Raw genomic sequence first — 22,938 nt, 5'->3', positions numbered from 1 at the left:
CAATTGCGTTACTCTACAGGGAATAGTTACAGCACTTTCAGATTCAGATCCTCTAAAATCTTTCTTCTGGTAACATTAAAATCATGCAAAAAGAGTAACCTCTCATGAGGAATTTTAGCATTATAATCATCCTTTTTCTTCCTGCTACCTTTTGCAGAGCTTTTTCAAAAACTCTTGATTTTTATACATTATATAAAATTATCTTAAGAAGTTATTGCTTATTCAGGGTTCCCATAGGATATATTACTGTTTGAGGTCTCTATGACTAACTTACTTCATGTCTCATTTATGAAAATTTCCCTATTAGGAAGTTTTCAATTTTTAGTCCCATAAAAATATTCAAAAGAGTTTTATTATAATTATTTATGGCTCCTTTATAGATTCTTTTATAGAACCATAGAAATTGTTCCATTTTATTTTAGTATATGTTATACTGGCAGCTAAAATTAAATATGAATATTTACTACACATGAAGTTACATATTTAGTAGTACAATTTAAAAACTGAATATATAACGTTTTCTTTAACATCTGATTTTTACCATAGTAATTTCAAATATGCCTATTGTTTCTCAGAATTATCCTTATAAAATGACCATGAATTCTCGATATTATTTATGGCATTATTTTCAAGAGTATTGAAAATTTAAAAAGTACATAAAAATAAAAATATTAAAGTTTCCATCTATTATAACTTTTATCTTTAGGCTTATCTTTTTCTTTTAGTTTTTAATTTCTATACAGGTTTAAGTCAAAATTCATGAAAAAAAAAAACTGCTGCTGCCAAAAAGACACCATGAAAATACTACATCTTTGGAGAACGTGAAGATTAATTTCCCAGAAACCAAGTGTTTGTTCCTATCCAAATCTTTCTGAACAGAGCATTTCTACAAGAGACTGACTTTTTAAATGAAAATAAAGCATCTAAAACCATTCATCTTAATTTTAAATTCTGATAATTGCTGTAAACCTTAAGAAGAAACCCATGTTTAAAGACAGTAAAGCAGGTATCGTGCACCCATCCTATCTTCTTAGCGGCCTTGATTTTGTTGTGGCAACCATGGCTTCCCCCTGCAATCCAGCCACGCAACATGAGAGAGCCGGCCCCATTCCCAGTATCAGGTGTGGGTCTTGATCATTTTGTCCCCACGTGTTCCTGGTGGTGATTTTATGGCTACGAGAGAAACGACCTTCGCATGAAGCTGATAATGGTGATGGCAGAACAGAGAGAGTGGAAAGCACTTGGGTCTTTCACGACCTCATAGAGCCAATGAACCAACCATCCAGCAGCCTGTCCTGTCTGGGGACTTCCTGGTTCATGAGGTCAGATACTTCCTGTTTAACCTTGGTAAGCTAGTACAGATTCACAACAGCACATGCAATAACATCTTTTTTGGATTTTTTTACGTGTGTGTTCTATGCACTGCAAATAAATCCTGCATATCTGTTTCTACATATGTGTGTACACATAAAATGTTATCAGTGGTTAGTCCGAGCAGTACAATTACAGGCTATTTTCTTTTGATTCTACCTTTTAAAATATTTTCCAATTTTTCCACAATAAATATCACTTTTGCTATCAGAAGGTAATGAAAAGAACACAGGGGCCTGCTAGGTAACTATGATAGCAAAGTTGAATACTTTGCTCATAATATGAATTACTTGGCTTTATTATAACATAACTCCAGATTACACATTTAAAACTTACACTGACTTCATAGAAAAATTATAATATTTGGCCTGAGAGGTTTTCCTTTAACTTGATTAAAACAAATATATGTGTGGCTTTAAATAAAATTACTTCCTTAGTCTTCTTCCATCTTTGTACATTTAAAAATGAAACCTCATCATTGTAACTCCTAATTCCATGGGATAGTAGTAAAGAGAAGAGGGACAAAAATGACTGAGTGCGATATGGGTGAGATGAGCTGCCGCTCGGGAGAAGACACTGCTGCATCATGAAGAACAAGCTAACCGGTCCTGAGGTACTAATTATAAGCACAGGAAGGGTTTTCACAAGAGAGAAACCAATCTGCTGTTTTTCGTTGTGAGACTGATGAGCAAAGTACCTGTGCAGTTCAGCAAAGGAAGACCATTTCCAGTGGGCACTTGCTAAGTGCTTCTGACCATTCTTCACTTGATTCTCCAACACTCTCCTGAGGTACTGGGCAAAATCATAGTTCTCTATTTTAGAAAAGATGAAATCCGAGGAAGAGAGGAGCTAGCTGGGGTCTCCGACCACGAGCATTGAGGTAGATAGCTAGACCCACCCCTTGGGCATGGGGGAGGGAGGGCCGCCTTGCTGGGCCTCAACTGGGAAGCTCCCTGACATGCTTGCATGGCGAGGGGTTGTGGCCTTCCCCACGCCACAGCAGATCAGCTGCCTTCAGGGAGGTGATACTGACATCGGAATCCTAGAATAGGTGCCTGAAGACCAGGAAGGAAGAGTAAGGGTATGCATTCACCCTGATCACCACTGGAGCAGAATCAAATAGCTGTTTCACTATTTAATCAGCCACTATTGGAAACCCCACTCCCTGCTCAGAGTGGAGGAGACACTAACCTGAACCAGGACACACTGTTCATGCCCCATGCAACTTAGATAGGATGTACTTAGAAGCTGTAAGAAGTAACAGGGGGCACTTCAACAACTTCCCCTTAAGAGTATCTGTGGGCCCAAGGAGAGGAGTTCCAGGAGGTGTCCAGAAATATTTTCATGATGTGAATATTTTCATGATGTGCTCCCAAAGCTTGCGATGTAACCAATGCTTTGGCTTCCGTGAAAATATAAATTGTCTTTGGTTATCAACAAGTATTTTGCTCTTTAACACTTACCATGAACCAGGGTGGTAATATCCAGGTCAATGTATACATTATGATGAATGTAGTGAAATAACTTTGCCCATAAAACATAGAAGCATAATTTGAGTCCATAGTTTGACCACTACAAATGTTAAAGTAACATTTGACTAGTTTCAAATGACCTTCAAGTACATTAACAGAAGGTCAGCGTGCAGGAAGATGCAGAATATTAGTCTGTAAAATCTTAAAAAAAAAAAAAAAAAAACACTTAAAAATATTTTCCATTTTAATTAAGCAACTTTTAAAAGGGTTGATTCTAAGGCTTAGTGTTCTGAGTATAATCTGGATCTCATGCCTCACAGTTTAAGCAAGTTCAAGGCAGACAACTTTGAAACTGATGAACTTTCCTTAGCTGTATAACAACAAGAACTACAATTGCTTTCAAGTCCTTTTGGCACTAATGAGTCCCGGAAGGCTGAATACATGTTAAGCTGACAGAGTGACATGTTTATTCCATCAAGAGCCAACACTTGCTGTTGACCGTTTGCTCTGGGTGTAAGAAAAATATTTTAAAAGCCAGAGAAGAGAGAATTTAGGAAACCTGTTTCTTATAATTTCAAACCAATAGAAACCACTAGTTGAGTTGTGTTCATTAATAGAACGCATGAATCCCTAGCACAGACCAAGAAGTCCTGGACAAATGGGATTGCAGCTCAGCACAGCTGCATTCAGGCAGGCAGGCTCGCTCAGAGGAGAAAGCCATTAAATGTGAGAACTGTGGTTCTTCAGTAAAGGATAAGTTATACTTCTGCAGTAGGAGAAAGACCAAAAGATGACCAGAGAGGGAAGAAACTAGAGGCAGGAAAAGGCCGGTCAAGCCTCTACCAGTTTAGTTACCATAACGGTGCATGCCTTGAAAAACATTTCAAGTTAGTCTATGCGGGTATCCTTTTCTATGATAGTAATTGTTATGTTCATAATGGCAAGTCTACGGTAAAATTCCACTGAATTTATGTGAATTCACTTCTATCCAACTCTTCTATATTGACTGACTGTCAACGCTTAAATACAGACCCAAGTGGTGGTAAGTTGCTGGTGGAATTTCTAAAATGGTAACTCCTTTAAAATCCTTTGGATTTGAAAGACATTCAGATACACCTTTGTTTTCCCTGTACACAATGATCCTCCAGTATTTAATCACAGAGCCAAACAGTGTGTAGTCGATAAATGTGTGTTAAATTAATGAAGAAAAAGAAGGGAATCTCCAAGTATTTGTATTTGCATTTTTACTCTGACTACTCCTTTCTGAGCTTGCATATTTAGGTACCTGGAACCCAAGCAAATACAGGAGTCATTTAACCATTTTCTAAATATCTTTGCAGTGCCTATTGTGTGTGTTAACACTGTCCAGGGAAGACATACCAGAAAATATGGCTGTTGAACACAGGGGGATATCTTAGTGGTAAGAGCTGCAAAGGTGTAAAAAGATAAATGATGGCAGTATGGAGTGCCAAATGTGTGAAGCCAGTCTGTTCGTTTTACAGAATTTTAGAGGAGAAGCAGATACGCCACACAGGCAGCAAAGTCACCACAAAGCACGCGGGTCCAACCACATCTGTTTCCCTAGTGATAGCTTCTGAAAGTGTAAAAATCTGATGGGATATCACATTAGCAAGGCAGACCCAGTTCTCTAGCCTACACGGTATTAATAACTCAAGAACAGAACGGCTGCTTCTGCAGGTGGCGTGGGAGGAAATGCCATCCCTGCTGACCATCTACCCATGAACCTTCCACCGGAGCTCTAGCCAGGGGCTTCTGCATGGCAGGGCGGCACATCCAACTCCCTCCTGAACTGCGGGGCTGGCCTGGGCCTTCCCTGACTGCTCCCAGCACCATGGCCAACAGCAGCAGCACAGAGGAACCTGGGTGTACGGTCAGAAAAGAGGCAGAGAGGGACACCTGCCTGGGTGCACATTGTCTGTCTCTGAATTAAAGTCCAAAGAAGACGTGAGCTCAGAGCTCTTGCATCTTCTCCCAACCAATCTCCCTGAGCTTCCTGGAATCAGAAGTAGGGTCGAACCAGACTTAAAGTTAAACTCTAACGTGGTCTGCAGAGAAGACACCTTATTTTTCTACCAGAACAACATGATCACAGCTGACAGGAAGTAACACCATCAATAACACCATGATATTCTGTGTTAATACAGAGAGGCCCTTATCAGGCAACTGTGACCTGGATGGAGCAATAGAAGTGGAACTGGATCTGGCCCCGATTTTATTCCCACAGGCTCATCACTTGGCTTTCTCATCTGTACAATGGGAATAATAATTCCAACATCAAAAGGACATGGATGAAATGCAAATCAGGTAATGAGGTGAATGAGGCTGGCTCAGAAGCTACAAATTCCGTGTTTGCTAAGTCTGAATCTGTTTCATCAGGTGTAGAATGTGACTGGCAAGTAAGAAAACAGTAAATGTCATCTACTGTCCTCTTCTAGGGGCTAAATATCAAATGCTTCCTAGTTTTAGTTAACAGGCTTCTGTACAAACACAGCTAGGTCACCAAATTATCAGATTAGAGTCATAAAACGACCAGAAACCTCTACTACCTAAAACAAAGCCCATCTGCTCAAGAGCATACAGGTAATGATTTAGCAAAGAAGCCTAGAAACAACTTGTCTTCAGATACTTCCACCCAGATGCCACAAATGTTAAACCTCACTTTACAAGACTTTAATGCTGGAAAATCCCTGGCCTTTTCTCCACATGTGTTTATGTGTCATAAATGGAATTATTTTCCTTCAGGAAAGATGCTGTCTAGCAGGAGGGACAGAAAAGAAATGAAGAGATTACAGGGTAACTGTTGATGTAACTGGTGAAGGATTTATTTCATCAGGGATTTTTGCCCAGAATAAATATATATCTTATTTATAGCGGTTTCTTTTTTTTTTTTTGAGATGGAGTCTGGCTCTGTCGCCCAGGCTGGAGTGCAGTGGCCGGATCTCAGCTCACTGCTAGCTCCGCCTCCCGGGTTCACGTCATTCTCCTGCCTCAGCCTCCCAAGTAGCTGGGACTACAGGCGCCCGCCACGTTGCCCGGCTAGTTTTTTGTATTTTTTTTTTTAGTTAGTAGAGACGGGGTTTCAACGTGTTAGCCAGGATGGCCTCGATCTCCTGACCTCGTGATCCGCCCATCTCGGCCTCCCAAAGTGCTGGGATTACAGGCTTGAGCCACCGTGCCCAGCCAGCAGTGTTTCTTAAATTTCCTAGCTAACCTTCAAAAGCACTTTAGTCAATTTGTACTTATCCAGGGGCCTTTTGTTATTTTAACTAATTGTTTCAGCACTAGGTACAAATAAATGGCTACGCCAAATTCCTGGTGTGGTCGTATGCAGAGGAACGGCATGAATGAGGAGTTTTTACAGAGCCCAGGTTTAGGCAGAAACATTTCCAGCCAAGACTTTTTCGGCTAAAATAAAAATTCTAGAAAAAAGAAAAAGAAACATGATCTAAACAAAATGTGTGGAATACATGTTTTTAGTCTTTAGATCCTTAAACAGTGGAACTTCCCAAGAGTGTAAAATCCAGTCAAACTGGAAACCATGAAAGTTGATGACAGAAAGGCGTCCAAAAAGTAGATGAGGACCAACTAAATCCACTCCAGATGGGGCTTCTCATGAGGAATCCTCCTCTCCCCAGGATACTCTGCAAACAGCAGTCAATTCTGAAATGAGCTCAGTTTATATAGTAAGAGAATAAAACAGAATAAATAATTCCATCAAAAATTAAATATATATGGCCATGGCTAAGCAAGACACAGCAGATACAAGAACATTCCTGGGAGGCCTGTGCATTGCTGTCGGCGTCTGCACCTGCAGCCTCTGCAGAGAAGCGTTGACCCAACCATTTTTACTTCGTGGGCTGAGTTGGGGAAGCCTAGAGCTGGTAATTCTCGCTTCCTGACAAGTCAAATGCTTTCTGTATCTCACTTTCTGCAGAATGAGGCACTCAGGAGTCTTTCTTCCCTTGTGCAGATAAAGGGATACCGGGCAGAGGACTCGACCCTCGCTCCACATGATGCTGCCCGCAGAGGATTATGTCTTCGTGGCTGGACCAAGCATATGCAGCAGCTGCTAGGAAGCAGAGGGTTCTTCTTTAAAAGCAAATAATAGCAGAGGAATACTAGAAAATTAGGAGCAGAGTGAAATGCTTTTTGAAATGCTTTCCATCCACCTTTCTGGTCTGTCACCACATTTGTTCCTCTTTGAAGGAGCATAATTATGACCAAGGGGTTCCACTCTCGTGTTAAGACTTTTTTCGATTGCCGAGTGACAAAGCTGTGCCCAGCAGGGACAGGAGCACCTGCAATGGCTATGGCAGACTCATAGCACCTCGAGCACAGCTGATCTCAGGGATACAGTCTGGATCTGTGTTCCCTCCCAAATCTCATGTTGAACTGTAACTGCTGGTATGGGAGGTGCGGCCTGGTGGGAGGTGACTGGATCAGAATCATGGGGGTGGATTTCTTATGTTTAGCACCATCCCCTTGGTGCTGTCCTCATGATAGTGACTTCTTGTGAGATCTGGCTGTTTAAGTGTGTGGCACCTCCCCCTTCACTCTGTCCCTCCTTCTCCTGCTCTCACCATGTGATGCGCCTCCTCCCGCTTTGCTTTCCGCCATGATTAGAAGCTTCCTGAGGCCTCCCCAGGTGCAGATGCCGCCATGCTTCCTGCACAGCCTGCAGATCTACGAGCCAATTCAACCCCTTTTCTTTATAAATTACCCCGTCTCGGGTATTCTCTTACAACAATGCAAGAACAGCCTAATACCCCTTGGTGATGGTGGATCCTCAGTGCATGACTCAAAACACGTGCTCCCCTAACTACAGGGGATAGATCTTCATGCTCAGGCACAAATGCCATCAACAATGAAGATGAAAATAAATCAATAAGAAAATCCAATTTTTAACGATTTTTTTTATTTCTGAAAGCTACTACGATAGGTATGGCATTTGTGTGTAAACAGAACGTCTGTTGGGTTCTCTGCTTTATCAGACAGCCTGCTGGTGTCATCACTCTCTATGACTACAGACATTGTTCTGGCAAACAAAAGTGCAGGGAAATGGTCAAACAGCCATCAGGTAGAAACTGATTTATCAACAAGGCTGAGAGCTCTTTAAAATCCTGGGCCCCTAAACTGAGCTTTCAGGAGGGCTTACTGCACACTTGGTTCACTGTAACACACATGTCTCTTCCCAGAGCAGGGCTGCCTCGCTGTGCAGGTCGGGCTGGGATCCAGGCCTTGCATTATTTACACCTGTGCTGGGAATTATTCAGAAGGTGCCAGTAAGCAAATCCCACTGAACCATTAGCCACAGTTGGGAGACAGACATTGGCATCCTTTCAGCATTCTGAGATTTTTCTGTGTGGGATTTCAGAGGGAGTGAACCTGCTGGCTTTGGACATGCCTCTAGGGACTGACCCTCCATCTGCTCCTCACTCAGTCACCACCTGGAGTTGCTTGTCGCGTCTCAGAAGGGGCACCATGCTCCCCATCAACTCTTCTTTTCTACAAAGCTTCTGCTCTGCCCTCTTCACTGACATGATGCGGAGGGCACATTCCACGGGCCCGGCAATTGTTGTGTGCTCTGCATGCAGCGTCTCACCTGGCCCTCACGGTCATCCCACACAGATTCAAATTCCCTCAGTTTGGATTTTGGATCCAGAGATGGCTGCATGGGAGTCCCTTCTCTGACACTTCCTAGCTAGTGACACTGTGACAACAGGCCAGCTGCTTGACTGACAGCACCAATGCTCAGGTCAGATGGGGATAATAATTGTATCCATCTCTGAGTTTGGTAGGAGAATTAAATGAGATATTAAAAAGTGATTGGCACACATAGCTGGCATACACTTAAAACTCAGAAATGCTTAGCTGCTGTTATCATCTCCATGTTACAGACAGGAAGAAGAGGCTACTAGAGATTAAATAATTTTGCTAAAGTTGAAGAAACAAGACTCTAACCCAGCCCCCTAGCCTGTGCCCATCCCAAACATATTCTCTCATCAAGTCCTTCAACTGCTGTCTCTGTCACCTCCCTGGCCCCAGATGCAGTGAGACAACATGCCAGGGAGAGGAGTCTGTGCAAACCTTTGTTGTGAGGTTAACAGTTCTGCGCCTTGGCCCCCTCTCTCTGTTTCTCTCTCTCTGTCTGTCGCTGTCTTTGTGTCTCTTTGCCTGTCTCTGCCTCCCTTCAGAGACCTCCTTTCTCTAGGTCTCACATCAGATCCCCCCACTGGCTAAGACAGGCCTGGCCTATGGTAGAGGGGATCATGAAACTGGTGACAAAATGCAGGGGTGGACACTGAACGTTTGGGCTTGAGGCAGCCCCTGGCATTACCATCTACTGGGAGTGCGACTATACCACAGCATGCTGGGTCTAAAGAGGGAGGCCCCACACCACCTGAGTTATGTGAGTTGGCGTTAAGCACTTCTCCTTCCTATCCTGATAGAACCCTCCCAGGCAGGCCTTCTTGGCCTTCTTTGGTACTGTTCTGGAGGTTACCTTCTCCACTAGGCGGCCGTCAGTCCCTCTAACAAGCAGCAGAGCTATGAGCCCTGGGTTCTGTCCATGAAGACTAATGAAAGCAGTTTCCTTTGGGGATGGGGTCGATTTTTTTCTCAAGAGGTATGAACTTTGGACTTTCCCAGGTAAGGCTTTATAAATCCCTTTGTGTTTAACATTAGGATATGTCTAAAATGAGAAAATAAGATGGCAACTTCAGATGTGCCTGGGTGAAATATAGCTGTCAATAACTCAAAAAGGGCCATTTTGAGAAAGTCTAAGTAAATTGAAAACATTATTAACCACAACAAAACACATGTAAGATACAGGCAGGAAGCAAATTTAGGTAATATCATTCTTAGTTCCCAGACAACCCCACACAAAAATAAAAACAGGAAAAAAATGGATAAAAATAGAAAAAGGGGCAGCAGCTACTTCTCCCAACTGTCTCCACTACTTGCCACGGCTAATGATCTCGTGCAGTTAATTTCCATGACAAACACAACACAATAACATAAAATGTAATTGCTCTATTCATCTCCTCAGAGAACTGCAATGTGGTTTGTTAAGTTGTGATGTATTTGTTCTTAGTCCTCAGCCACATTTCTCCACAGGCGTTTTAGGTTGGCCACAAGCAGTACATAACTGGTGCAAAATGATTCAAATGAACAGGTGCGAAGTTCTGCAAAGGACCAAAGGCCACAGAAAATTCTTCACTAGGGTCTATAAAGGTAACGGTCTCTGCTGGGTGGAGAAGGCAGGGGAGGGTGAACATCACAGAGCTCCGGGGCCCAACTCTTTAGCCATCTGCTGGGGCACATGAGCCTTCTCGTGGTGGGCCGAATAAAGGCCCCCAAGACATCCGTGTCCTAATGTGGACATCCATGTCCTAGAGATATGTTACCTCACCTGGCAAAGGGACTTTGCAGATATGGTGAGGTTAAGGATCTCACCATAAGATGGGAAGATTGTCTTGGATTATTTGAGTGAGTCCATGTGAGACGAAGTCCTAGAAGTGAGCGAGAAGTCAGAAGAGTCATGAGCAGAGGGGAGGGTTTATGCCGCTGACTTTGAAGATAGAGGCAGGGCTACAAGTCAAGCATTTGCAGTCTTTCCTTGTCTTTGACCTCAGGGCCTTATCATGCAGTTTGTGGTAGCAACAGAGATCTACAGGAGGAGGAGGGCCTTGAAAATTCACACTGAGGAGAGAAGCACGACAATTAGAATAGCTCCATAAAGGAAGAAGAGGGGGCAAAGAAGTCAGGCCAGCTACAAGGAGGTGACTTGGAAGGAGAAAGAGTTTAAAGAGAAATGTTTCGGTTCTCCATTAATGTGGTCGTTCTTTGACTGATCACTAATGATCTGAATTGCCTTGACAATATTTCTTTTTTGGATAGACTGGATGATGTCTTTCTTGTTTTGGCTTTGCCACCGAGCATTAGATGTGTTTCATTCATTTGTTCACTAATTCACTTACTCTTCTGACACTTACCGGGGAATTTACTAATAGATAAGAGACTATCAAGGCTCTATAAGTCTACAATCTACAGTCTCCACAGGGGGAACTGCTATGGTCTCAAAATACCATTTGCCACAAAAAGGAACCAGGGCATTTTAGAGAAATCGTTCATTATGGGTCAGGGCAGAAAATGTACAAGAGGAGCCCAGAATATTGTATACCACGTAGCAAGAAAGCAAAGACTACGTCATGTCACAAGAACTCGAGAATCAACCTGAAGAGGCTCCTGCTACCCAAGAAGGGGGCAATTTGAGCATCAATACAAAGGCATTCAAGTCAGAAAGGAAAAAATGAACCGCCTCTATTTGTAGATGACGTGGTCTACACAGGAAATACCAAGGAATCTACAAAGCAACAATAACAACACTCATTGAACTAATAAGTTCAGCAAGGGTTTCAGAATACAAGATACACATACAAAAAAAAAAAAAAAAAAAAACCTGTACTCTTTAGTAGCATAAAACAGCACAGATTTCTTTTTAATGAACAAATAAAAACTGTATATACTTATGGTGTCCAACATGATATATGAGTACCTTGTGAAATGGTGAAATCAAGCTAATTAACCTATACATTACCTCATGTGTTTTTTTCCTTTTTGTGGCAAGAACATTTAAAATCTACTCTCTTAGTAATTTTCAAGTATACACTATATTATTAACCATAGTCACCATGCCATACAATACATCTCTTAAACTTATTCCTTCTAACTAAAATTTTGTGTCCTTCGACCAATATCTCACCAATCTTCCACCCCCAATTTTATTTCTCTGTAATAGCAATGAATATGCGAAAGCCAAAATTAAAATATAATGCCACTGACAATCACTCAACAGAAATAGCTGAGAATCTAGCAAATACGTACAGAACTTGTATGCGGAAAACTACAAAAATACTGAATAAAGAAATCAAAGTTCTACACAAATGGAGAGCGATAAAGAGTTCAAGGATTGGAAAACACAACAAAGTAAAGATACTGGTTTTCTCTACTTGTTTAATGTGATTCCTTCAAAATCTCAGCAAGATTTTTTCTATAGATAGAGAAAATATTCTAAAATTAGTATGTAAAGGTAAAAGAATTAGAATAGCAAAAACAATTTTGAAAAAGAAGGAAAAAGTGGGAGGAATAAGTCTACCAGATATACAGCTATATCCAGTGTGGTATTCGCAAAGGAAAAGACAAATAGGTAGATGGGGCAAAATAAAGAACCCAGAAAGAGACCCATAATAGTAGGGCCAACGGATTTTTTACAAAGGGCAAAAATCAGTCAGTAAAGGAAGGAAAGTCTTTCCAACAATGGTACCAAAGCAACTGGAGATTCATAATTCATAAGAACTGGAGATTCATAAAAAAACTGACCTCAGCCAAACCCTCATGTAACTGATACAAAAATAAACTCATAATAGATCATAAATACACTCGTAAAACTGTAAAATTTTTAGGAGAAAATATCAGAGAAATTGCAGAGTTCTTAGATATGACACCAAGAGTATAATTCATGTATTAAAAAATTCAGTCAATTGAACTTCATCAACATTAAAATGTTTTGTTCTGTGAAAGACTCTATTAAGAGGAAAATACGGCTCATGCATGTAATTGCAGTACTTTGGGAGGCCGAGGCAGGTGGATCACAAGGTCAGGAGATCGAGACCATCCTGGCTAACACGGTGAAACCCCGTCTCTACTAAAAATACAAAAATGAGCCGGGTGTGGTGGCGGGCACCTGTAGTCCCAGCTACTCAGGAGGCTGAGGCAGGAGAATGGTGTGAACCTGAGAGGTGGAGCTTTCAGGGAGCCAAGATTGCGACACTGCACTCCAGCCTGGGCAACAGAACGACACTCTACCTCAAAAAAAAAAAAAAAAAAAAAAAAAAACCAGAGGAAAATACAAGTTGCAAGCTGGAAGAAAATATTTGCAAAACACAAATTTGATAAAGGATACATATCTAGAATATATAAAGAACTCTTCTTAAAAGTCAACAATTTAAAAAATCCAGCTAGAAAATGGGAAAAGCAGGCCAGGCGCGGTGGTCCATGCCTGTAATCCCAGCACTTTGGGAGGCTGAGGCAGGTGGATCACTTGAGGTCAGGAGTTTGAGACCAGCCTGGCCCACAAGGTGAAACCCCTTCTCTACTAAAAATACAAAAATTAGTCAGGCGTGGTGGCGTGCCCTTGTAGTCCCAGCTACTCAGGAGGTTGAGGTGGGAGAATTGCTTGAACCTCAGAGGTGGAGGTCTCAGTGAGCCAAGATCACGCCACTGTACTCCAGCCTAGGTGACAGAGTAAGACTGTGCCAAAAAAAAAAAAAAAAGAAAAGAAAAGAAAATGGGCAAAGTACAAGAAGCAGCATGTGACCAAAGAGAATATGTAAACGGAAAATAAGCACACACAAAGTGTTCAGCATCACTAGCCATGAGGGAAATGCAAATTAAAACCATGACATATCCCTCCACACCTATTAAAATGGCTAATGTAAAAAAAAACAGTAATGCAGGAAACTGGAGCTCTCATACATTGTTGAGAGAATTAAAAATGGTATAGCCACAATGGGAAATACTTGGGTAGTTTCTAAAAAGCCGAACATATACTTACCATTTGACCCAGCGATTATAATCCTGAACATGCATCCCAGAGAAATGAAAAATTATATCTACGCAAAAACCTGAACAGAAATGTTCATAGCAGCTTTATTTGTAACAACCAAAACCTTGAGATAAAACAACAACAACAACAACAACAACAACAACAAATGTTCCTCAATCGGTGAAGAGTTAAACTGCTACCTCCATTGCACAGAATCCTGCGTCACAGTGAAAAGGAACAAGCCATTGATACGTGCAACATGGATGGGTCTGAAAAGTATTAGGTTCAGTGGGTGGAAAAGCCAAACCCAAAAGGTCACCTCATGTAGGGTTCCACTTAAGTAACATTCTCAAGATGAGAAAATTGTAGAGATGGAAAACAGATTCGCGGCTGCCAGATTGCGAAGCTGCCAGGGAAGGTATGACCATTACAGGGCAGCACAAGGGGGATGGATGTCTGTGGTGATACAATGGCTCTGTAGCCCTTTTTTTTCTTTTTTTTGATATAGTGTCTCATCCTGTCTGCCAGGTTGGAGTGCAGCGGCATGATCATGGCTCACTGCAGCCTTGACCTCCCAGGCTTAAGTGATCCTCCCACCTCAGCCTGCTAAGTAGCTGGGACTACAGGTGTGTGCCACCATGCCTGGCTAATTTTTTTTTTTTTTTTGTAGAAATAAGGTCTTGCTGTGTTGCCCAGGCTTGTCTTGAACTTCCAGGCTCAAGTGATCCTCCTGCCTCGGCCTCCCAAAGTGCTGGCATTACAGGCGCGAGACCAGCCCAGCTCTGTATCGTGGTTGTAGTGGTAGTTACACACATTTGCACATGTAGTAAAATGACACAGAACTACACCCACACATATATTGTACCAGTGTCAATCTCCCGGTTTTGATATTGTACTATAGTGATGTAAAATATAAACATTGGGTGAAGGGTACATGGGACTTCTCTGAATAGTTTTTGCAACCTTCTGTGAATGTATAATTATGTACGATCTCAGAGTAAAAAGTTAAAGAGTAAAAGAGAACTCTGCTAAAGAAAAGAAAAAGGAATATCCCTACTCACTCTGTGAGAGCAGAAAGTCTAAACTAAAACTAACAAGCTATTTCATCCTCCAGGTGGTCAGCAGAGAGTTCTCACTGGAGTTTTCAGGGAGACACAAATGTTGGAGTTTGAGAATTGAATCACAAAACAGGGAGAACCACATGAAGACAGAGGTGAGAAAATCCAGAAGAGAGCTCCAAGCACAAAGGCCCTGCAATGGGACAGGCTGGGCCAAAGAAGACCAAGGAAGCAAGAGGAGAAGGAACTGGAGAGACAGAGAAGATGCGAGCTGGGAGCAGCCACAGCCATCTGGAATTCACCAGGTCTTGCTCAGGGTCATCAGTGAGAAGGACTCATCATCAATCCATCCCTCCCAGGCCCTCCTTCCTGTTTTCGTCAAACCTGATCATCCAGTTGCTTAACCCTTAGGGCTAAGGAGGGAGGACCATAGAGAGAGCACATTGACAATCTACAATCGTCATAAGTAATTATATAAATGTAGCCATAAGAACTCAGAATGCACAGCTGAGGTCAGTTAGTGAATTTTTTAAAAAATGATTAAACATTCAGTAGACTCTAGGGTCATGAAACAAGGAATTCTTGCTTTTAATTATAACCTTGCAATGACATTGAAAAGAGAATAAATTATATGCACTATGCTCCAAAGAGAAGTGAAGACATATTAGAAAAGTTTTCATTAACCCAACCACAAGGAGTGGGGGAAAGGTTATATTGATGAAATATTACATTCAGCTATTTTAAAAACCCAGTTATATGAAATAGCTAATTACACAATAATGTCTCATAAATGAAATAGTGATGTGTCTTATTTAATCATCTGCATCTATGTCTTCTCTTGCTCAAAAACTGTCAGGTTGATCTGGCTAGTTTAACTGTATTTTGGAATATAATAGGAAAATAAAAGGAATCTGCCAAAAATTTCATTTCATTGTACAGATATCTGAGTCTGGGACATTTCTGTTAGGGTGGGAAGGACAAAGGGGTCCGTGTAAAAAAGAAAGTTAAAGGGTATTCAATCAGAGCCAAGAGCTGTAACAAGGACAAGTCCACTAGGCCAAGACAAAAACTGGGCCAGGCTGCTAGTATACCCGGGCTTCCAATGCACCAGTTTCTACAGGTCAATAAGCTATCTCAAAGGGTGCGAAGGACTTTTGTCTTTTGATTCAGGGATTAGGTGTGTGTGTATTAAGGAGTGATTCAGATGAAAAACTCTGAATAATCTGGTATGTGATGGCAGAGAAAACAGTACTTGGCTTAAAAAAAGTAAAAGATACTGGCCGGGCGAGGTGGTTCACACCTGTAATTCCAGCACTTCGGGAGGCTGAGGCAGGTGGATCGTGAGGTCAGGAGATCAAAACCATCCTGGTTAACCCGTCGCTACTAAAAATACAAAAAATTAGTGGGGCATGGTGGCAGGCACCTGTAATCCAAGTTACTTGGGAGGCTGAGGCAGGAGAATCTGTTATACCCAGGAGGCAGAAGTTACAGTGAGCCAAGATCGTGCCACTGCACTCCAGCCTGGGTGACAGAGCGAGACTCTGTCTCGATAAATAAGTAAGTAAGTAAGTAAAATATGGCAATTAGTGTAGCTAAGCGCACATCAGTCTGGGTAGAAATGCTCACCAACGAATGATGGGAACTAAGATCCTTACATGCCATTGCTCCAGTGCCAGCTGGTAAAGAATTGGGAGAACAAGGGATTCAAAACAATAAGGAAATGGAAGTGTTGTGTTTCCTCATAATATTAGACACACAGGCTGGAAGTTTCCTAATACAGTATACCAGGATATGAAATGCAAATCCTGCCCAACAGAAAGGTTGGGGACTGAGAGTCCAATCCACACCCCTGCTACAATCTCACCAAAAACATCTGTTTTATAAAATCATATATACTTGAAGGTTATCATAGAACCTGCGTAGTAATCTAAACAGTAACAAAGTTCTGGGAAAGTAATATTTTTCCATCTCATGGAGACAAGAACCCAAATCTTCACCCAGGAGACAAAGAAAGAAAAACATAGAATAAATTAAACAACAACAACAACAACAACAAAACCATGAACTAAGTATTCACTTTACAGTAATTTAGCCAGTAAATTTAGACATACAAATCAAAAGCACCTATTTCCAAATTTAGCATTTGGAGGAGCAAGTAAACTCAGGCAAGGGTAAAGAGAAGTCACGGGCCCAGTATGAAAATTTTAGGATAAACAGGGTCTATCATATTCATATGCCTTCAACACCGAGAAGCCAGAAGGGGCCTAATTGAATAATTGGGAAAATGGAGAGACATGTCACAATTTCAGATAGAAGAATTATTGGATCCTAAAGATACTATTTCTCTCCAGATTCAGTAGCAAGATTTAACACAATTTTAAAGTACATACCATTGCATGTTCTGAAAATGAAAAATAAGTATTTTCAAGTTTATAAGAAGAAACAAAAAAGTAATAAAAAGCCCCAAGATTTTTTTAAAAGGAGAAGAAACATGAGGGACTTATTCTACTGGTTATCCAATGACATTAAATCCATAGTATTATAAATAATGATTGAATAATAAATAATTGAGGGGGGAAGAGACGAATCTTCCTCGCAGGAGAATTCAAATTAATAAATGCAGGAGAATGAGGGAAAGAGAAAAATGACTATTAGAAATCCACAGAAATAGTTACTGCAGGCAAGATCCACTGGTGAAGGCTAAAATTAGTGGGCACAGCTTCAAAGAAAAGCAGAGTATGTGCATAACCTCCAAGTATCTATGCAAAATATTAATCAAGTTTTTGTGGTGGTTTTAACGTGCGTCCACAAAGTCACTGATAGCTCTCCCTCTAGTAGGAGGGGGCTTAACTACCCTCCCCTTGCATGCGGGCTGGGCTAAGAGACTCGCTCTAAGAACAGAACGTGGAAAGGAAACGGTAGTGGTTGACGCCGCCTTAACCAAGCGACCACACTGTCGCTGCCAGTAACAAGTCATGTTGATGCCAAGTGCCCTGAGATGATGAGTCAGCTTGATCGTGAGAAACCATCAGACAAGCCCAAATTGAGGGATGTTTTAGAAAGCAATGGGTCAGCACTCATCAAGAGTGCCAAGGCTGGCCGGGCGCAGTGGCTCACGCCTGTGATCCCAGCACTTTGGGAGGCTGAGGTGGGCGGATCACGAGGTCAGGAGATCAAGACCATCACAGCTAACACGGTGAAACCCTGTCTCTACTAAAAATACAAAAAATTAGCTAGGCTTGGTGGCAGGTGCCTGTAATCCCAGATACCCCGGAGGCTGAGGCAGGAGAATGGCATGAACCCAGGAGGCAGAGCTTGCAGTGAGCAGAGATCGCGCCACTGCACTCCAGCCTGGGCAACAGAGCCAGACTCCGTCTCAAAAAAAAAAAAAAAAAAAAAAAAAAAGAGTATCAAGGTCATGAAGGACAAAGGAAGACCAAGAAACCATCACAGATTGGAGAAGTTTACAGAGACACGGTGACTAAATGAAACACGGACTGCGGAAAGGATCCCAGAACAGGAAAAGAGAATTAGGAGAAAAAATTGGGAAAAAGTCTCTAGTAAATGTATTGCACCAATGCAATTTTCTTAGTTTTGATGAATGGACTAGGGTCATGTAAGACGTTAACATTACGGAAATCTGGGTGAAGGGAATACCAGAACTCTCTTGCAACTCTTTTATAAGTCTAAAGTTACTTCAACATAAAAAGTGATTTGAATGATCTCAAAAGCAACAACAAAAAGTTGACATCTGTACAGAAAAGTGAGCCTAAAGACAGACCACAGTGGATATAAATCATTAATATATAATAAAGGAAGAGTGAGAAATCGATAGGAAAGAAATAGATAATTCAGAAAACATGAAGGAAATATTCACTAGCCATTTAAAAAAATTTAGATCCTTAACTCATGCCATAGAGCAAAATAAAATTCCAGGGGGATTTTCCAAAGGAAAAGAAATTGTAGAAAAACTTCATCAATTATGACATACACAGCATGGGAGATTATACATATTTAAAAGAGTAAATCAGATCTATGTAAATGGGGTTCCATGATTTTTTGTAGGTATTAAGTATGAAAAGATACAGTAAAGCATATAAAATATGATCTAATTTTTTAAAACATTGGCAATAAAAACTGTGTGTGTGTGTACATACGCACCCCTTTTGTACATGTACAAGGCTGTATGGGGCTAAATGACTTTACGGAAAAATAAGAAAATATACATTAGGCTATTTATATATGTGGAGGGAAAGAGAAAAAAAGAAAAGGCGAAAGAAGTGAAAAGGGAAAAGAGGAAAAGAGAAATCTTTTTAAAAGACGTATGTGGGATGGGTGTGGTGGCTCACACCTATAATCCCAGCACTTTGGGAGGCCAAGGCAGGAGGAATGCTTGAGGCTAGGGGTTAGAGATCCCATCTCTATGAAAATTTAAAAATTAGCCAGGTACAATGGCACACATCTGTAGTCCCAGGTACTTGGGAGACTGAGGCAGTAGGATCACTTGCGGCCAGGAAGTCAAGGCTGCAGTGAGCTATGACTGCACCAGACCCTGTCTCTAAAGAAAAAAAAAAGAAACAAAGAAAAAGAAAGAAAATATATGATCACATTTATGTGAATCTAAAATAAAACTTAGATAAGTATCTAATTGCTAAATTTGATCTTACTTTCTAAATGTAAAAATTATGTAATAAACTTGGCTATATGACATTGATAACTTTAGTCTCTTTAAAAAACAAGAAAACTGAAAGGCCAGTGGGCAAAAATGTGTACAGCAAACAACACACTCATTTCAAAATAAATAATGAATAATACATATTTGAAAAATGCTCAGCCTTAATAATCAAAAGAAACAAATCAAAAACAATGAAAGTCATTTTTGGTGTTAAACCTGGGGGCGGCCAAAGGAACCCAGTGCCTGGAGATGTTGGCTTAAACTAAGGTGGGGCTTAAACCAAGGTGGGGCTTGAACCGAGGTGGTCATGAGGGAGACGGTAAGAAGTGGTTGCGCCTGGCTACTGGCTATGAATTGAAAGTGGGGCCGGCAGGTGCCGTCCTGGAATGGGTGTAGGCTGGGAGAGAGAGGGGAGTTAAAGACGAATGGGACCAGCACCACTCTGGGCAGGGAGTGTGCAGGGGCCGCCCTGCTCTTAAGGATCTCTGCTTCCAGCAAAGGCGAGCAACAGCAAAACAGCGTCAGAGTATCATTCTGAGATCCACTGCTATGCCCTTTACCTTCCTGATTAAGAAATTCTTTTTCACAGCCAAAGAAACCTCTCCATTTCTATTTAAGCCCCTTCCATTTTCTCCGACCATCTGTGGACACGGAGTATAAATGCTTTAGCACAGCTTTCACTTATACTTAAAGACTTCATTATATTAGTCTTGCCTTTATTAACCTACACAAACTCAATTCTCCCTTTCGTTTTGCAGAACTGTTTTCTACCACTTTAATCATTATTTCTTCCTCTTCAACACATCACAAGAGGCTGAACTTATGCCTGTAAGCAAATCAAGAGAGCCAAAGAAAGAGAAAGACTACACAGCATCGTCGAACTCCAGAGCAGGCTGGTTGAGCTCAAAAAACAGTCTATGATTTTTAAAGCCAGAGGTTATGAATCTATTAGCACTCTCATGATGTCTGTGTGTGCATCTGATCATGAATCATTACCTTCCCAGAAACACATTTTATGAGAGCCAAAGTTTAGATTTATTGCCCTCACTGATATTATTCTGAGCATAATCAGTCAATTCCACAGATTTTACTACTTGACTCGAAGGAGAATACAAATGGGTACAAACCCATTCTTGTGACTTTATCGTATAACTGTATAATATGGGAAGAACACCAAATACTTTCAGAGTTGATGCTTCAGAAAGGGCACATTTTAAGTCAGGTATCAGTTCTCAGTCTAACGTGATGGGTTCTAATACATCAGTGTCACTTTTCAATTTAACATAATCTAACTTTTCATGATAAATAAGAAAGAGAATGCCGGCGGGAAGACAGGCATTTAACAGCCAGATACAGCGAGGGGTAAAAGGAAAATTTCCATGAGTGCAGCCAGTCCTCCTTGCTTTGCTCTTTAAAGTCACCAAGATTCCTCTCAGAGCCCATTTCTGAAGGAATTCTGTGTACTTTACATTTGTTTCCAGCCCCTTGCACACCTCTCTCTGTAATATAAATGATCTATAAGGTCTGAATCAGACCCCTTCCAGCAGTACTGCAGGAGGTGCCAGGGTGTACTGAAAGCCAAGTCTCATGGGGCCTGCCATAACAAGTGGTATTAATTTACAAGACACCCTATCCAACATGCCTCTAAGGGGGGGGGGGGGGGAATCACAGCCACAGCACATAGTCCCATCTGAGTATCATGCAAAACAGACATGTCTGAGTCCTAACACATTTCGTCTAGTGTGCTAGGACAACCTGATGTGGTTAAAAGATTTTAGAGTCAGTTGTGCCACTAACCTTGGACAAGCTGCTTGCCCTCACTGAGGCTCTGTCACCCAATCTGAGAAAAGGAAGAATGATGCCTTGTAGAACTGCTGCAAGAAGTAAAGGGGGCTACACTTGCAGAGTGCCTGGCACAGAGTTTGTCCTTAATACTGTAGTAGTAATGACAATACCAATAGTGATCTTTTTTTTTAAGCTCATTAACATTTTCTTAAAGGCCAATTTTAGTGTCCAAAAATTCACAAAGGGCAACAGACAGAGGATCTAGAACAGATGTCTCAAGGGCCAATGAAATGGAGGAAAGAGGATGATGTCCAACCTCTGAAATGTAGAGCATGGATGCATCCTGTGTTGGTCCATTTTCTGTTTCTGAAATTGGGTGATCTATAAAGAAAAGGAACGTGTATCTTACAGTTATGGAGCCTGAGAAGTCCAAGGTCTAGGGACTATGTCTGGTGAGGGCCTTCTTGCTGTGGGTACTCTGCAGAATCCAGGCAGTACAGGGCATGACATGGCGAGCGGGTTGAGGGTGTGAACTCAGGTCCCTCTTCCTCTTCTTACAAAGCCACCGGTCTCACTCCCATGATAACCATTAATCCATAAACCCATTATTCCATGAATCCATGAGCCTTCATGACCCAGTTACTTCTTAAGAGCCCACATATCAATACTGCCACACTGGGGATTAGGTTTCCACATCAGATTCAGAGGGAGTAAACATTCAAACCATAGCGTGCCCCAAAGCTATGCCCTTGCTACATATGCCTTCCTTTTTTTCTTCTTCCTATTTTTAAAATCGTTATAAAAATTTAAAAAGAAGCTAAAAGGGGAATGTTAAATAGCAAGTTCAGGTCAGTGTCTGTGTCTTGAGGGACAAGAGATGTGGGAAGGGACATTCAGCCATATTGGCGATCTTTTACACCTTCAAGGGATCACCTGGGTGTGTCCACATTCACGCTGTTCTCCTTTATGCTTGCTTTGTATATCTGAAATACTTCATGATACTTTTTTTCAAAAAAAGGTAAAATCGTAAAATGTAAAATAGATTCCAAGAGTGCATTAAATTGTATAAAGATAGCATGTTTCTTAAAAATGAAAGCTATTTGGCATGTGCTAAGTCTGAGGGCAGCCGACTACTAGGATATGGGGGTTGGAGGTACCCTTAGAAAGGCCTTCAGTAGTAGAGGATTTTCACATTCCCCAGAGCAGGGCAGGGAGCACCCTGCTCCTGGACCCTACTGAGGTCCTAATCAAGCTTAGGCAGATTCACCTCCATCTTCCAAGGTAACTGCCATTGTGCAGAAATATGGCTCTCCACCCCCACCCCTGCATAAGTCCACTCCATTTCTGTGATGCCAGAATAACCACACTCACTGCCATTAAATAATCCAGTACTGTGAATGTGGATACTCCATTTATACTTTATTTATTATTTTATTTTATTTTGAGACAGAATTTCGCTCTTGTTGCCCAGGCTGGAGTGCAATGGCATGATCTCGGCTAACTACAACCTCCGCCTCCCAGGTTCAAGCAATTCTCCTGCCTCAGCCTCCCGAGTAGCTGAGATTACAGGCATGCACCATCACACCTGGCTAATTTTGTATTTTTAGGAGAGACGGGGTTTCTCCATGTTGAGGCTGTTCTCGAACTCCTGACCTCAGGTGATCCACCTGTCTTGGCATCCCAAAGTGCTGGGATTACAGGAGTAAGCCACCGCACCCGGCCTTCCATTTATACTTTAAACCTTGCTTCCAACAGCTCAGTAAGTGGAAGAGGAGTGGAAGGTTTAGAAAGATAGAGTTTGTAGCTTGCCAAATCTAAAGAAAAAACAAGATTGCTTAGTTGCTGACAATAGCTATAGAATCGGCACAAGAAGGATGCAAAAGCTGGAAAGGGCAGAGGCTCGCGGGTCTACTTAAAAGTTTGCACTAAGAAAGAAACCTGAAGACTATC

This window comes from Theropithecus gelada, chromosome 3, assembly GCF_003255815.1.
Source record: "Theropithecus gelada isolate Dixy chromosome 3, Tgel_1.0, whole genome shotgun sequence".
NCBI classification, from domain to species: Eukaryota; Metazoa; Chordata; class Mammalia; order Primates; family Cercopithecidae; genus Theropithecus; species Theropithecus gelada.
The sequence above is the reverse complement of the archived record's forward strand: the minus strand, read 5'-3'. Positions refer to the sequence as shown.